Source organism: Coregonus lavaretus (assembly GCF_964263955.1).
Source record: "Coregonus lavaretus genome assembly, contig: HAP1_SCAFFOLD_562, whole genome shotgun sequence".
Classification (NCBI taxonomy): domain Eukaryota; kingdom Metazoa; phylum Chordata; class Actinopteri; order Salmoniformes; family Salmonidae; genus Coregonus; species Coregonus lavaretus.
The window spans coordinates 301,989-320,633 of NW_028159857.1; the positions used below are offsets into that span (position 1 = coordinate 301,989).

The following is an 18,645-nucleotide window of genomic DNA, read 5'->3' on the forward strand; positions in this document are numbered from 1 at the left end:
CCAGCTGCCGTGAGATCATTGACAAGATCCTCCCGTGTAGTTCTGGGATGATTCCTCACCGTTCTCATGATCATTGAAACTCCATGAGGTGAGATCTTGCATGGAGCCCCAGGCCGAGGGAGATTGACAGTTATTTTGTGTTTCTTCCATTTGCGAATAATCGCACCAACTGTTGTCACCTTCTCACCAAGCTGCTTGGCGATGGTCTTGTAGCCCATTCCAGCCTTGTGTAGGTCTACAACCTTGTCCCTGACATCCTTGGAGAGCTCTTTGGTCTTGGCCACGGTGGAGAGTTTGGAATCGAATTGATTGATTGCTTCTGTGGACAGGTGTCTTTTATACAGGTAACAAGCCGAGATTAGGAGCACTCCCTTTAAGAGTGTGCTCCTAATCTCAGCTCGTTACCTGTATAAATGACACCTGGGAGCCAGAAATCTTTCTGATTGAGAGGGGGTCAAATAATTATTTCCCTCATTAAAATGCAAATCAATTTATAACATTTTTGACATGCGTTTTTCAGGATTTTTTTGTTGTTATTCTGTCTCTCACTGTTCAAATAAACCTACCATTAAAATTATAGACTGATCATTTCTTTGTCAGTGGGCAAACGTACAAAATCAGCAGGGGATCAAATACTTTTTTCCCTCACTGTATTAGCTCTGGTCAATGACTTGTTAATGACTGAGAAACCATTAAGGTACACGGTTTCTAAAAGTGCACTTGTGCAATCCAGCATTTCATAACATCCGTTTTATAAAATGTCTTCTAGATCTGATATCTTTGGTCATGATTGGAAAAAGGCATCTCTAGGTAGACTAGGTTCAGGGAATAACCCTTGGCGAGGACTACAAGCAGGAATAAACAATGTGTCTTCTGGACTTCATTTCACAGAGGCCTCAGGTGAGCTCTGCCTGTTTAGTGCTTGGAAGGCGCAAGGCAGTGATCCCCCCTGTCAGCAGCAAAGCAGACACAAGTAGAACTGGTATCACACAGTTGGTGTCCACCAACTGGCCAAAGACTATATTACCCATGATGGCTGCCACTCTGCCTACTCCTGTGAAGAAGCCCAGAGCGGAGGACCTAAAATAAACCAAGATTGACAGTGAGCACAGTGTGAGAGACAAGACAATCAGCCTGGCAAAGAGCCTTTGCTGGGAAATGTTTTAAAAAGATGGCTGTTTGGTAGCTTGGTCCCAGGAGTTGGCAAGACAGCAGAAACAGATCTTGGACCAGTCGTGACAATAGAGGACCAAGTGGACCTGGGGCTTTCCCACCCGGACTCAACATGCATAAATTCATTTTTTAAATATAGAGACCCGTTCCAAACGGACCCGAGGACAACTAGACCCGTTATGTACAGTACCAGTCAAAGGTTTGGACACACCTACTCATTCAAGGGTTTTTCTTTATTTTTACTGTTTTCTACATTGTAGAATAATAGTGAAGATGTCAAAACTATGAAATAACACATATGGAATCATGTAGTAACCCAAAAAGTGTTAAACAAATCAAAACATATTTTATATTTGAGATTCTTCTAATAGCCACCCTTTGCCTTGATGACAGCTTTGCACACTCTTGGCATTCTCTCAACCAGCTTCATGTGGTAGTCACCTGGAATGCATTTCAATTAACAGGTGTGCCTTCTTAAAAGTTAATGCGCTTGAGCTAATCAGTTGTGTTGTGACAAGGTATGGGGGGCTGGCAAGAACAGCTCAAATAAGCAAAGAGAAATGACAGTACATCATTACTTTAAGACATGAAGGTCAATACGGAACATTTCAAGAACTTTTAAAGTTTCTTCAAGTGCAGTCGCAAAAACCATCAAGCGCTATGATGAAACTGGATCTTGTGAGGACCGCCACAGGAATGGAAGACCCAGAGTTACCTCTGCTGCAGAGGATAAGTTTGAGATCTTTGGTTCCAACCGCTGTGTCTTGGTGAACGGATGATCTCCGCATGTGTATTTCCCACCGTAAAGCATGGAGGAGGTGGTGTTATGGTGTGGGGGTGCTTTGCTGGTGACACTGTCTGTGATTTATTTAGAATTCAAGGCACACTTAACCAGCATGGCTACCACAGCATTCTGCAGCGATACGCCATCCCATCTGGTTTGGGCTTAGTGGGACTATCATTTGTTTTTCAACAGGACAATGACCCAACACACCTCCAGGCTGTGTAAGGGCTATTTGACCAAGAAGGAGAGTGATGGAGTGCTGCATCAGATGACCTGGCTTCCACAATCCCCTGACCTCAACCAAATTGAGATGGTTTGGGATAAATCGGATGTGGGAACTACTTCAAGACTGTTGGAAAAGCATTCCAGGTGAAGCTGGTTGAGAGAATGCCAAGAGTGTGCAAAGCTGTCATCAAGGCAAAGGGTGGCTATTTGAAGAATCTCAAATATAAAATATATATATTTGTTTAGCACTTTTTTGGTTACTACATGATTCCATATGTGTTACTTCATAGTTTTTAATGTCTTACATTTTAGTCATTTTAGCAGACGCTCTTATCCAGAGCGACTTACAGTTAGTGAGTGCATACATTTTCATACTTTTCCATACTTTTTTCATACTGGCCCCCTGTGGGAATCGAACCCACAACCCTGGCGTTGCAAGCGCCATGCTCTGCCAACTGAGCTACACGGGGCCCTACAATGTAGAAAATAGTAAAATGAAAGAAAGAAAAACCCTTGACTGACTAGGTGTTCTAAAACTTTGGACCAGTAGTGTATATTAAAAAGAGCTGATAAGCGAGAGGAGGGAGAGGGGTGTCACTCTAGCAGGCGGGGGAGAGGCTGTACTGTGAATGAGTGACATGGGGAGCAGGGAGGAAGAGACGAGAGACAGCAACCAACCAAGCCGACTTGCGCTATAGTAGACTAATAGCTGCCACAGCTAGGTTATTTATCATCCAATATGATTACGTAGTACCTGTCTTGGACTGCATCAAACCAGGAGAAGCTAGCTAACATTAGCTAGCTAGGCTAACTGAGGCCGCAGTGCATGCGCTTCCTCATCCTACAGTTACGAATGACAACAACTCCATTAAGAATATTAATTAGCAGCCTACCTGTTGGATCTTGGTCGTTGTAGCCTTCTCCTTTAACTTTTAATTCCATCTTACATTGATTTAGATATCTCCTAACTTTTGCCTCACACCGAGCGAGGGTCTATGACTTTAGCCTAATGCCGCTTTGATGACTTATGATTGGTCAACAACAAGCTACACGCTCTACTCTCGTGAAAAGCAAGAGCAGCAGCATAAATTACAAAATGTCTCCTTTCTGATCTGTACGGGCCCTTCCGGACAAGTCCGCTAAAATTACACATACCCGAGACCAGTGACAATCATAATAGATCCGACCCAGACCCGTGACATTATTTCGAATTCTGGATCCGGACCCGCTCGGGTCTCGGGTATTCGGGTACAGGTGGATCCGTGAAGCCTTCTAGTAAATAGGAGTTGGGAAGGCAACACAAACAGATTTGGGACCGGGGCTATTATGTTGGTGTATGCAGTGATGGAGCGGTTACCGTAGCTGGGTGGGGTAGAGCTCGGTGCCCAACACATCCAAGGAATTCCAGGCCACCACAGACACTCCACTGAACACACAGGAGATGAGCAGACTCTGAGCTTTCGTCTTCACCTCGTAGATGAGGAACACACTCACACTGGACAACAATAGGCTGCAACCTGGGACAGAGAGCACAGTACATACATAAAAAAAAAAAACAGATGACACACACACAGGGGAATAGAATGGTTCTAGGCTTCGACTTGTGGGTTTGATTCCTGCATAGACCACAAACATGGGTTAACTGTGAGTGGCTTTGGATCAAAGTGTCTGCTAAATGGCCATTTTATGACACCATTCCCAATGCTGCATAATTATCCTGATTTAGCAACAATATGTCACTGAAACTTCTAATAACTAAATGCATTTTTTCGATCATGCTCTTCTGTCTTTTAAGACGGGAGGGAAAAACAACTCACAAAGCAGGGCCTTTCCTCCAATGACGTCCATTAGGAGAATGGTGAAGATGTTCCCTGGTAGGTTGGAGGCTGCAGTGACAAAGCCCTCCATGTACACTGCGAAAGGAAGCAGTCCAACACACACACACACAATTAGTCTTCAATAAATAAAAGTGCCACTAAAGTCCCATGAAATATACTTTTTTACTTGAATAACAAACTTAGCAAAATGTTAAAGATAGCACAATATTTCATCATTAAAGAGAAACTGGTGCCCACAGATTTAACATACATAGCTACTGTTTACACATAACCGATTTCTGAAGTCTGGCAGGAGTGAGCATTTTATTGAGAAGTGCATTGCTCCTGTGTTTGGTACACACCTGCCGTTTTGACTGGGTAGCAGCTTTGGTTGTCATGGCTTTGGAAGCGAGACACATTGGCACAAGGAGAGCCTCCATCCTCTGCTCTCTTGAAAAGCTCTGGGAACCACATCCACAGCCCATAGTACCTACACACACACACACACACACACACACACACACACACACACACACACACACACACACAGAGAGAGAGGGATTAGGACACAGGATAACTACCCCCAGGTATAAACTGTCAATGTTTATGTATATTTATGTGTCAAAAGTCATCCGTACATGCAGTATGGATAACAAGGACAGCTGAAGACAGACATATTGTATTAAGGAGAGCTGAGACCCACCCAAATGAGATGCAGTAGAATATGACGACCAGACATACACTTCTAGAGGCCAACTCTCCAACAAACAGCTGTCTTATTGGTGTCAGGCCCTACAACACAAGCAACATTGATTTAAGTGAAAATAAACATGTTCTACATACAAGAAGCGTTGTTGTAAATTCACATACAGGGTTTGTATTTTACTTTGTGCTGAACCTCATGTGATAAAGAAAAACCTGAATCTAAAGGCCAACAGCATACATATATATATATATATATATACAGTGGGGAAAAAAGTATTTAGTCAGCCACCAATTGTGCAAGTTCTCCCACTTAAAAAGATGAGAGAGGCCTGTAATTTTCATCATAGGTACACGTCAACTATGACAGACAAATTGAGAAAAACATTTCCAGAAAATCCCATTGTAGGATTTTTAATGAATTTATTTGCAAATTATGGTGGAAAATAAGTATTTGGTCACCTACAAACAAGCAAGATCTGGCTCTCACAGACCTGTAACTTCTTCTTTAAGAGGCTCCTCTGTCCTCCACTCGTTACCTGTATTAATGGCACCTGTTTGAACTTGTTATCAGTATAAAAGACACCTGTCCACAACCTCAAACAGTCACACTCCAAACTCCACTATGGCCAAGACCAAAGAGCTGTCAAAGGACACCAGAAACAAAATTGTAGACCTTCACCAGGCTGGGAAGACTGAATCTGCAATAGGTAAGCAGCTTGGTTTGAAGAAATCAACTGTGGGAGCAATTATTAGGAAATGGAAGACATACAAGACCACTGATAATCTCCCTCGATCTGGGGCTCCACGCAAGATCTCACCCCGTGGGGTCAAAATGATCACAAGAACGGTGAGCAAAAATCCCAGAACCACACGGGGGGAACTAGTGAATGACCTGCAGAGAGCTGGGACCAAAGTAACAAAGCCTACCATCAGTAACACACTACGCCGCCAGGGACTCAAATCCTGCAGTGCCAGACGTGTCCCCCTGCTTAAGCCAGTACATGTCCAGGCCCGTCTGAAGTTTGCTAGAGTGCATTTGGATGATCCAGAAGAGGATTGGGAGAATGTCATATGGTCAGATGAAACTTTTTGGTAAAAACTCAACTCGTCGTGTTTGGAGGACAAAGAATGCTGAGTTGCATCCAAAGAACACCATACCTACTGTGAAGCATGGGGGTGGAAACATCATGCTTTGGGGCTGTTTTTCTGCAAAGGGACCAGGACGACTGATCCGTGTAAAGGAAAGAATGAATGGGGCCATGTATCGTGAGATTTTGAGTGAAAACCTCCTTCCATCAGCAAGGGCATTGAAGATGAAACGTGGCTGGGTCTTTCAGCATGACAATGATCCCAAACACACCGCCCGGGCAACGAAGGAGTGGCTTCGTAAGAAGCATTTCAAGGTCCTGGAGTGGCCTAGCCAGTCTCCAGATCTCAACCCCATAGAAAATCTTTGGAGGGAGTTGAAAGTCTGTGTTGCCCAGCGACAGCCCCAAAACATCACTGCTCTAGAGGAGATCTGCATGGAGGAATGGGCCAAAATACCAGCAACAGTGTGTGAAAACCTTGTGAAGACTTAAAGAAAACATTTGACCTGTGTCATTGCCAACAAAGGGTATATAACAAACTATTGAGAAACTTTTGTTATTGACCAAATACTTATTTTCCACCATAATTTGCAAATAAATTCATTAAAAATCCTACAATGTGATTTTCTGGATTTTTTTTCTCATTTTGTCGGTCATTGTTGAGGTGTACCTATGATGAAAATGACAGGCCTCTCTCATCTTTTTAAGTGCGAGAACTTGCACAATTGGTGGCTGACTAAATACTTTTTTTCCCCACTGTATGTATGTATGTATGTATGTATGTATTTATGTATATATATATATATATATATATATATATATATATATAGGGGATCTGAGATGCAGCATTAAGTACAGTACAACATTTCCTTCAGCAAATCCATTAGTTCTGAAGCTGTTATATCCCATCGGAGGGCGCTTCAGTCTTGAAAAAAAAAAAAACACGAGTGTGTGTGCGCCTATTTGTGTATGTGCCTGTCTCCTATGTCTGTGAGCACGTGTACATGTATGCATGGTGTTACCTGTTTGAGGAGGTTGACAAAGCGTTGAGTGTGTGTTCCACCTCTCATAGTCTCCCTCTCTTTCTTCTCAGAAGGGGCATGCAGCCCACAAATCTGTCAACGATACACAACACACCATATTTAACATGACATCAAGTGAAAAGTAGTAGCATCATTAACACATCTAATTCTACTAATCAAGGCCATGATGGAAGACTATGATTAGTAGAATCAAGTATGTTTACTGCTTGGCTGGAGCAAAAGCCTTCAACCACACTGAAACGTGAAGGGTAAGGGCTCTATTCAATCCGTATCACGGAAGTTCAGTGTGATTTAAATTGAAAGGCAATGTTTCCGCGTTAGCGGAGACTGCATTCATCGGAAACACTGCATATATCGGCTCAATTGGAAATGACCTTTACATTTCTATCGCGCAATCTGTAGCACCTCAGCGATACAGATTGAATAGAGTCCCAAGATTGATCACCTCTGGTATATGAGCTAATACAGTATGTGCAGTTACTTGAGGCCAAAACATAAAGGGATTTGAAAAGATGATATCAACAGAATTGTGCAGCTTTTAGTACAGGGATATGGGGAGCTAAAACATATGTGAGACAAAAATATACTGTGTGTCTGTCTAACTTGCAAGTGTGATTTTGCCATTTGGGGCCATTACTGTGAAGAGGGACTGATGAGAAAGATCATGAGTGCCAACTGTTTTGAGCCCCAACTTTTTAGCTAAGAAATATATACAGTGAGGGAAAAAAGTATTTGATGCCCTGCTGATTTTGTACGTTTGCCCACTGACAAAGAAATGATCAGTCTATAATTTTAATGGTAGGTTTATTTGAACAGTGAGAGACAGAATAACAACAACAAAATGCAGAAAAACGCATGAGAACTGGGTGAAAGTGTTGGTTGTGGTCAGATGAGACCAAAATTGAGCTCTTTGGCATCAACTCAACTCGCCGTGTTTGGAGGAGGAATGCTGCCTATGACCCCAAGAACACCATCCCCACCGTCAAACATGGAGGTGGAAACATTATGCTTTGGGGGTGTTTTTCTGCTAAGGGGACAGGACAACTTCACCGCATCAAAGGGATGATGGACGGGGCCATGTACCGTCAAATCTTGGGTGAGAACCTCCTTCCTCAGCCAGGGCATTGAAAATGGGTCGTGAATGGGTATTCCAGCATGACAATGACCCAAAACACACGGCCAAGGCAACAAAGGAGTGGCTCAAGAAGAAGCACATTAAGGTTCTGGAGTGGCCTAGCCAGTCTCCAGACCTTAATCACATAGAAAATCTGTGGAGGGAGCTGAAGGTTTGAGTTGCCAAACGTCAGCCTCGAAACCTTAATGACTTGGAGAAGATCTGCAAAGAGGAGTGGGACAAAATCCCTCCTGAGATGTGTGCAAACCTGGTGGCCAACTACAAGAAACGTCTGACCTCTGTGATTGCCAACAAGGGTTTTGCCACCAAGTACTAAGTCATGTTTTGCAGAGGGGTCAAATACTTATTTCCTTCATTAAAATGCAAATCAATTGATAACATTTTTGACATGCGTTTTTCTGGATTTTGTTGTCGTTATTCTGTCTCTCAGTGTTCAAATAAACCTACCATAAAAATTATAGACTGATCATTTCTTTGTCAGTGGGCAAACGTACAAAATCAGCAGGGGATCAAATACTTTTTTCCCCTCACTGTATATCATTGAGTTAATAAAGCAGCATACAAACATGGTCTCTTTTTAGCTTTCTTGAGTAAGGCAGCTCCAAAATGCAGGCGTTTCAGCCTAGCTCAGTGCTTTCTGTGGTGGTGGGGCAGCCAGCGGAAAATACGGAGCATAGGAGTTGGTAATGTTCTATAGTTGTGCCTTGATTGGCTCAGTGTTCTGTCACTCATGGGGACACTACGTCACCGCCAAATCTAAGGGTAGAGCTCGAAAATGCAATCCCTTGGGTGCTGCCATAGAGTTACATTAGAAGTGCCCATCCAAGAAGGCTCAAGGTCATTGGCCACAAATAACATGACATCAAATCTACAGTAGCTTTGACTGGACTGATCATTTTTTTACATTTTACATTTTAGTCATTTAGCAGACGCTCTTCTCCAGAGCGACTTACAGGAGCAATTAGGGTTAAGTGCCTTGCTCAAGGGCACATTTACGTCATTTAGCAGACGCTCTAGTCCAGAGCGACTCACAAATTGATGCATTCACCCTATAGCCAGTGGGATAACCACTTTACAATTTTTTTGGGGGGGGACAGTCAACGTCATACTTTCAAAATCTTAGCAAGCAGTCGTCATCATGAATCAAGTCGACAATCTACTGGCAAATATTTTTTTATCCTTGTCATATAAAGATAAATAATTAAGAGAAATTATAGATAAAACGTATCGGTGCTCATTTCCAAGTTGGAAATTGCAAATTCAACAATGAGTGGTTTGGACGGAATCAGTGGCTAACTGCAAGCATTGCAAAGCAATCACTAGCCTGCTATTCAGTGTAGTGGGTGTGTGGTCCCAAGTCTGGGTTTAAAAGGTCTCTTTTCCAAGCTAAAAATGATAAACATTCAACATTGGCCATGCTGTCAATCCAGCATGATTTCGGCCGCGCTCAAACCAAAATTAACTCGGAACTGGGAAATCTGATTTCAGTGAGTTCAAGACAACTGGGAACTCAGGGAAAAATGTAATCATTTAATATTGTAAGAGCTTTCATTGTCTGCTTATATACCCCCTTTATTTATTCTACGGTTCTGACTTGGTGTAGAGGGAAAATACTGTAAGAACGGCCCATGTTTGAATTCTGTCGCTGTACATTTCAAAAGTGCTGAACAAATTGTTATATTGACTACATCCGTCCTAGCTCGCTCATTAATGTCTTAATCGAAATTACGGATTGCCTCTTATCCGCTCGTCGTCCCCTTATGCCATAGTTTGTACATCTCAATTGTCAGTAGAAACCACATTTGCTTATGCAAGTCAGCCATATCAGCTATGTTTTTAAAAAGGCAGTAAATGAGGCTGAATAAACTGTTTCGCTGCCAGACAAGGCTCCGCTGATAGCCAGGTGTAGCAGTGGTAAGTTGTTGGGACTTCTGTTGGGACAGCTTTATGTAGGCCCTAACAGTTTGTGGGCACCGTTTGTCACCGTTATAGTGCAATTAATGTATTGTTTAGGGTGGTGTTGTGCATTGCAGCAAAAAAAGTTTTGGGGTTTGCCTCACCAAGATTTACATGTTAGAATCGCCACTGCCCATGAGCCACATGACACCCCTTGTCTAACTGGTCCCTCCAAGATATGTATATTGAGCAGGGTCCACAATATGAAGCATACCTAATCCTATACTGATATGTGATACAAAATCATGTATTTGAACCCAGGTCTGGTTGTATATCCGTTGCACGACCGGAGTGTGTACGGGGCCTGAAAGCTTCGAATGGACTGATGAGATCATGACATAGGAATGAACAGTGTCACGTGATCGATGACTTTGTCCATTCATATAGTAATTGGTTTTTACAGACCATCAATGTTAACAAATGAATGAAGTACTATGTAAGGGGAAGTTCAGGATTTTATAACTTGATGTTAGATGGTTCCTATCCCCTGAAAGTAGTCTATGACATGTGCAAGGAGAAACTGTAATCCATGGTTTCTTTAAACAGCCACTAGAAACTTCTGCTATCTTTAGCCAGCGCTAGCTAACAATCAATGGAAATGATAGGGGCAATCATGCAATGTTAAAGAAAAGAGTCAAATCAACGCAATATTTGGTTTGACGTTACTCAAAGGTGATTTGGCAATTCTTTAAAAAACATTAGACGATTGCCCCTATCACTTCCATTGATTGTTAGCTAGTGGTGTGTCTTCCTATTTAAAAGCACCTACAGTGCATTCGGAAAGTATTCAGACCCCTTGACTTTTACATTTAGATTTTAGTCATTTAGCAGACGCTCTTATCCAGAGCGACTTACAGTTAGTGAGTTTATACATTTTCATACTTTTGCCACATTGTTATGTTACAGCCTTATTCTAAAATGGATTAAATTGTTTTGTATTTCTCCTCATTAATCTACACACAATACCCCATAATGACAAAGCGAAATCAGGTAAAAATAATAAAAATAATGAAATATCACATTTACATAAGCATTCAGACCTTTTACTCAGTACTTTGTTGAAGCACCTTTGGGAGCGATTACAGCCTTGAGTCTTCATGGGTATGACACTATGATAGGAGAATTTGTAGTGACTAAAATATTCCACCATGTCACTATGTAACGGTGTGAAATGTATTAAGAATAATAAGATAATAATGTGTGTGCATAGGACAAGTAAAGATTATGACATTGTGTTACTATTTAGCATATGAGTAGGATTTAGGCCAAACAACAAAGGAGCAGGAGAACTGTCGACAGTCAACTTACAACTGTGAAACCAAGATAAGGAAATAGGCCTCCCAATTTAGGGCGGGAAGACACCGTTAGGCTTGGAGGAGATTATGAAACATGTTGCAGAATATGATAATGATATATATGTGTACAGTGGAAAAATACAGCCTGCCTAAAGCGGGGTGGGATTTTTACTCTGGTGTGTGTGTATAAAAGATGGACTCTGAACTTGAGAGGGCAGAGCGCTCTCAATGAATAAAGACTGACCATTGCAGTAAGAAATCTTTGTTTAATTTATTTAAAACTAGAGATTTATACCTCTGGGAATTATTCAAAGATTTAAGAAGTGTTTAACTTCAACCATTAAGATAACAAAATTATTGTGACACACTACAAGCTTGGTACACCTGTATTTGGGGAGCGTCGCTGCACAGCTATTTTCAGGTCTCCCAAGAGATGTTCGATCGGGTTCAAGTCTGGGCTCTGGCCAGAGCCCGCTCCTGCGTTGTCTTGGCTGTGTGCGTCGGGTCGATGTCCTGTTGGAAGTTGAACCTTCGCCCCAGTCTGAGGTCCTGAGCGCTCTGGAGCAGGTTTTCATCAAGGATCTCTCTGTACTCTTCTCCGTTCATCTTTCCCTCGATCCTGACTAGTCTCCCAGTCCCTGCCGTTGAAAAACATCCCCACAGAATGATGCTGCCATCACCATGATTCACCGTAGGGATGGTGCCAGGTTTCCTCCAGACGTGACGCTTGGTATTCAGGCCAAATAGTTAAATCTTGGTTTCATTAGACCAGAGAATCTTGTTTCTCATGGTCTGAGAGTCTTTAGGTGCCTTTTGGCAAACTCCAAGTGGGCTGTCATGTGCCTTTTACTGAGGAGTGGCTTCCGTCTGGCAACTACCATAAAGGCCTGATTGGTGGAGTGCTGCTGAGATGGTTGTCCTTCTGGAAGGTTCTCCCATCTCCACAGAGGAACTCTGGAGCTCTGTCAGAGTGACCATCGGGTTCTTGGTCACATACCTGACCAAGGCCCTTCTCCCCCGATTGCTCAGTTTGGCCGGGCGGCCAGCTCTAGGAAGAGTCTTGGTGGTTCCAAACTTCTTCCATTTAAGAATGATGGAGGCCACTGTGTTCTTGGGGACCTTCAATGCTGCAGAAATTTTTTGGTACCCTTCCTCAGATCTATGCCTCGACACAATCCTGTCTCGGAGCTCTACGGACAATTCCTTCGACCTCATGGCTTGGCTTTTGCTCTGACATGCACTGTCAACAGTGGGACCTTATATAGACAGGCGTGTGCCTTTCCAAATCATGTCCAGTCAACTGCATTTACCACAGGTGGACTCCAATCAAGTTGTAGAAACATCAAGGATAATCAACGGAAACAGGATGCACCTGAGCTCAATTTCGAGTCTCATAGCAAATGAGGGAAAAACTAGTTTTTTTCCATTTTAGAATAAGGCTGTAACGTAACAAAATGTGTAAAAAGTCAAGGGGTCTGAATACTTTCCGAAGGCACTGTACGTTTTGAATTAGTTTTGGCTTAAGAGTTTATGTAAATTCCATCCACATGCAGTCAGTTTAATTCTAAACCTTTTCGATAAAAAACAATTTAGTAGTCATCTGCTTCTCGACAATAGAAATCCCTGACCCTTTTTCACACTTTTTACAGTGTCCACTGAAGCCACAGATATTGAAGGGATTAACAGGTCTATTGCAAAAACCGCAACTACTACTTCCACTGTCACTTTGGATCCTGACATTGGAGCAGCCGCATTAGTCTTCCTTGTTTCTTTAGTAACCAACATCATTTTGAGTCTCCCCACTAATGTCTATGTCCTCTGATAGTGAGGGGAGGGGAAGGTTTGGTGGCCTCAGACTTCTTCGTTCTCAACCTCGTTGTGTCTGAAATCTTTGTCTGCTTGTGCATTGCCTAAGCCTATCTGGACCAACATGTTCTAGGTGTTCTTCGACATACTACTGCATTTTTCCTAGTTTTCATGTTCACTGGCCAGCCCGTGTTCCAATCCTATATCGGTGTGGAGTGCTACCTGGCGGTGGTCCGCTCTGTGGTCTTCCTGAAGTACAAACACCTGAGATATAAGATAGCATGTTCAGGGTTGGCCTGCTTGACCTTTGCTGATAGGAGTGATACAGTAGAATTTATCTTAAGTAGTTCCCTGGTCTGGTTCTCTATGAAGTTGTTCTGCTGTTTGACAGTTCTGATTGCTCTGAAACCTACTGGGCAGCGGGAGGGGGACAGGGAGAGAGAAGGGACAAAGAACATGAAGATGAGGGTCTTCAGGATCATTTTGATTATTCTAGTCACAATGCTGATTAACTATCTTCCGATGATAGTGGTAATAGTTATGCAAGATTACTTAGAATTCACACAGGGGATTCTTGCCAGGGCCATTAGTTTGTCCATTGTAGTTGTGACTGGGTTTGTGCAGCCCCTCCTATAACTCCTTAGGGATGGGAAACTCCCATGTATCAAGAGTCCTTGAGGGAAAGGTTTCATGACCTGTACTATTCATGTTACAGTAACATAGTACATTTATCTGGGTTTGTATAGAATATGAAGGTCCACAATTTTGGATGTAATAAAGTAGAATATTTTAGTTTATATTTGATGATTTGTAAGTGTGATGAATCACTTCTAATTACTGAAACTTGTTTAGCAAGTATCAAAAAATAATAGGTTATCAATAAATGAGTAGTCCAGCATTATTTTCAACATTTACAACACTTATAAGCATCGTAGGCATTTGTAACTATTATAACCATTTACAAACCATTTATCAAGCATTTACAAGCATTAACAGCTTATTTAATGGAAGTTATTAGTAAGTCACTTTAATAACTCTAAATTGATACCTTTATGTTTAGATTGTAATCTTTATACTCAATAAATGTGCCTGCTGAACTCCACTTTTGAATTAATTTTGTATGAAATAATATGCCATTTTATGTAAGTATTTCTTTAAAAAGTAAAACATTTTAACAAAACCAATATCTGATATATTAAAGTTTGTTATACCTGGAGATTTATGGGATGGTATACATTGGGGTTCACAAACCTTTTGCTTCATAACCCTCTAATTGACGTGTTCTTTTGACTGACAAACCCCCGATAAGGGTTGAGCTGTGACGCAAAGCAACACATGGTTCCCCCCGACCAAAAGGTTCTTACATTTACATACATTTTAGTCATTTAGCAGACGCTCTTATCCAGAGCGACTTACAGTTAGTGAGTGCATACATTATTATTAATAATCTTAAGGCCCCCAGAACAAAAGGGCCGGTTCTGAGCAGTGAAAAAACATACTCAGACCAAAATATAATAAAACAATAACATTCAAAACATCTAACTCTTGTGACTAATGTTAAGGAATTTACTAATAATTCAATGATGTGTATCTATGGGCAAAAAAATGTCAATCGGATGAACCGGCGACCTATCTGCACCACTGCCCCGACCCACTGGGTCCCGACCCACAGTTTGGGAACTCCTGCACTAAGGTACATACTGGGAATGTCTTGAGACTGCCTCTGTGGTTTATTGCCAAACATCCTGCAGAAGACATGTAGGGCTTCTGTCTCACGGCCAGCCTGGCAAAGAAAGAGAAGTGTGTTTAATGATGAAACAAACCAAATTACGGATATTATTTTGTAAACTAACTTGTTGAACTTGGTTGGACTTGTATACAAGGCTAAGGGTCCTATTGGATTATTCAGAAACACTTATCGGAGCTATACTGTACGGCCTATTGTTACACAAAAAGGTGGTCTTTAAAGAAAGCATTTTGGATTTTAAAGATTGGTGGCCTGTAAGCACTGGTGTACCTCCATGAGGAACCGGGGGCTTTCGGGCATGGCCAGACTGAAGATGAGTGCCGATGTGAGGCTGGGGACAGAGCACAGCACCACAAACAGCCTCCAGCTCTGGAAGTCCAGCCCACCCAGAGAAAAGCCAACCCAGGTCCGGGGAATGATCAGCCACGCCAGGCCTGTAGGCAAACACACACCCAGACGCTTACCAAATGTTCATTAGCATCACATATTGTGACTTTCAATAAATACATTTGCATTGGAGCAAAAGTGTGTGGCTAGAATATTTGTCAATGTATTTCCATTACGTACACGTCTCACGAATGATTGACACTTAAAACAGAAAAATTATATTATTGGACATGGGCCTATATTTTATGGTTTTAATGAGCATGTGCACCTAAACATTGCCTACAGACACATGCAACAGTAATCATCTCTACCTCCCTCAAACATTTGATACGAGGACAAGCATCATCTGACTGTGACAGAAGACAATGTGTATTAATGGCGTCCACTGCACACCTGCTGCCAGGATATTCCCTGCCATCCAGAAGGTGGCCAGAGCACTTATCATGGCCCCTCTCTTCAGCCTGGGCTGAAACTCTGAAAAGTAGGAGAAGATGACTGGGATTGAACCTCCCACCCTGGAAAAGGCAAACGGAAAAGACTTGTTAGAATCCACTACACACTTAAAGAGTCCTACACAGTAGATTTCCAAAGTGTTAACTGAGCAGAGTCTAGGTATTTCAATGACAACTGCCTGTTGGCGAGGGTGAGAGGGAAACATATGACTAGCCTATGCCCTGGAAAGACGTTCCGGTGAAAGTTGAAATTCATCCTTTAAAAATGAAGAGAGCAGATGCAGCTTTGAGTGTTTGTGAAATTATTCACTTTGCATTTCCGTGTTTGTGTCTTTGTGGATGTGTGCGTGTGTGTGTTTGCGTGTACCATCTTCATTAGGTCCAAACAGAGGGGTATGTAACAAAGTGCTTACCCTACACCGCTGATGAACCGTAGTAGAAGGAAGAGCCAGAACCTCGGGGCGAAGCTGGCCAGCGCCCCAAACACTCCGTTCACTGTCAGGGAAATCACCAAGACCTTCTGGCGCCCCCTCTGGTCAGCCAGGTAACCCCACATGTACCCACCTATCATCATTCCTATGGGAACAAAGTGCAAAACAGAGCATAGAAAATTCAGACGCCTCATTTAGAAAAGGTTCTTATGCACAGATTTCTTACGAACAACGTTGTTATTCATAAACCTTGAACTTGACGTGAAATGTGGTTTTACATGTGATTGATGAATGACTTGGTTGTTAACCACATGAGCCTTCTCACACTAATAGAACCCAGATTAAGTCTGTCCTTACATATCAGTACTACAGCAGCATCTGTAATCAAGTGAACTGATATTTAGGCCTTTTTTAAATGTGATGACTGAATTGTTTAGTTGACATTATATCAACTATTTACCCATATAAGCTATTCCTTACCGAGGAAAATGTTGGCCGTCAGTAACCCCATGTCTGAGGAGCTGAGATGGAGGTCACAGCGGGCCGTGGGCAGCAGAAAGGAAACACACAGGATCTCCACCGCGTCACTGGCGTTGGCCCATCCACACACCACCAACAGGAGCCCATGGAACAAACCAAAACCTAAAAGGTGGGGCGCAGAGACCAGACACTAGACAGGAATACTGTTTATTTTCTAATGAGAATATGGTGTGATGTGATCTGGGGAAGGGTATCAAAAACAATTATGTAGCATTGAAGGTCCCCAAGAACACAGTGGCCTCCATCATTATTAAATGGAAGAAGTTTGGAACCACCAAGACTCTTCCTAGAGCTGGCCTCCAGGCCAAACTGAGCAATCGGGGGAGAAGGGCCTTGGTCAGGGAGGTGACCAAGAACCCGATGGTCACTCTGACAGAGCTCCTCTGTGGAGATGGGAGAACCTTCCAGAAGGACAACCATCTCTGCAGCACTCCACCAATCAGACCTTTATGGTAGAGTGGCCAGACAGAAGCCATCCTCAGTAAAAGGCACAGACAGCCCGCTTGGAGTTTGCCAAAAGGCACCTAAAGGACTCTCAGACCATGAGAAACAAGATTATCTGGTCTGATGAAACCAAGATTGAACTCTTTGGCTTGAAAGCCAAGCGTCACGTCTGGAGGAAACCTGGCACCATCCCTACGGTGAAGCATGGTGGTGGCAACATCATGCTGTGGGGATGTTTTTCAGCGGCAGGGACTGGGAGACTAGTCAGGATCGAGGGAAAGATGAACGGAGCAAAGTACAGAGAGATCCTTGATGAAAACCTGCTCCAGAGCGCTGAGGACCTCAGACTGGGGCGAAGGTTCACCTTCCAACAGGACAACGACCCTAAGCACACAGCCACGACAACGCAGGAATGCCTTCGGGACAAGTCTCTGACTGTCCTTGAGTGGCCCGGCCAGAGCCCGGACTTGAACCCGATCGAAAATCTCTGGAGAGACCAGAAAATAGCTGTGCAGCGATGCGCCCCATCCAACCTGACAGAGCTTGAGGATCTGCAGAGAAGAATGGAAGAAACTCCCCAAATACAGGGGTGCCAAGCTTGTAGCGTCATCGCTGCCAAAGGTGCTTCAACAAAGTACTGAGTAAAGGGTCTGAATACACATGTAAAATGTGATATTTACGTTTTTTATGAGGTATTGTGTGTAGATTGATGAGGGTGAAAAAAACAATTTAATCAATTTTAGAATAAGGCTGTAATTGAACAAAATGTGGAAAAAGGCAAGGGATCTGAATACTTTCCAAATGCACTGTACCACAAACCCCAGAGGTGCCTTATTGCTATTATAAACTGGTTACCATGGTAATTAGAGCAGTAAAAAGTTATTATTATTATTATTATTATTATTATTATTATAATAATAGGCATTCGGCGCTCAAACCACCCAGTTTATAATAATGAATACACCTCGTGTTACACATCAAACACAAAATACCAGTAAAGTCTACCTGCTTCTTCAACAGCTTCCTCATATGTTAGTTTTCTTTGTCTACGTCCATGAACATCATTTGCATTATCTCCACTACTCCTCTCAAAAAGAACTTCACCTGAAATGTTAATAAAAACAACAGACAATTTACAAAGCCATTTAAAATGCATGAGCATTAATTACTAAAAACATCTCATGGAAAACACAAGTCTGATAATGCAGTTACACCTACTACATATTGCATTTGACATCAGGACTACATTTGTATACTAGTAAAGACTAGACGTTGGACTAGTTTACGGATAGGGTGGGTGCATGACATTTCAAAGTCTACCAGGTGGAGTTTACGCATGTACCTTCATCTGAGTCAAGGCTAGCTAGCTCCGGGTGGCTGGTGAGAAGTGGCGGTCGTGCTGCATCATCTCCGGACGCCTCTATATGGATTTGTCGAGACATAGCCGGCTGTTTCAGCAAGCTAAAACTCCAGTACGACTTCTTGTTTTGTCGAGACTACATGTCAGTGGATACTTCTTGATGCATAGTAACTGTATTACCAGAGAACCACATATTTATCCACACACAGTTATGGAGTGAAGCGCAAGATTATCCATTATATTGATTAGATACTCTA

General features: G+C 42.5%; 1 pseudogene across 1 annotated transcript; it reads right to left on the minus strand.

Moving 5' to 3' along the window:
- Window positions 1–568: 568 nt before the first annotated feature.
- LOC311122375 (synaptic vesicle glycoprotein 2B-like) lies at window positions 569–18,376 on the minus strand (annotated as a pseudogene). The gene is made up of 13 exons: window positions 18,371–18,376; window positions 18,034–18,132; window positions 16,525–16,686; window positions 16,027–16,189; window positions 15,555–15,676; window positions 15,045–15,208; window positions 14,729–14,810; window positions 6,815–6,907; window positions 4,703–4,791; window positions 4,362–4,489; window positions 4,000–4,095; window positions 3,540–3,699; window positions 569–1,080 (listed from the first exon to the last, which is right to left on the minus strand). The product of its transcript is annotated as a synaptic vesicle glycoprotein 2B-like (transcript).
- Window positions 18,377–18,645: the final 269 nt, after the last annotated feature.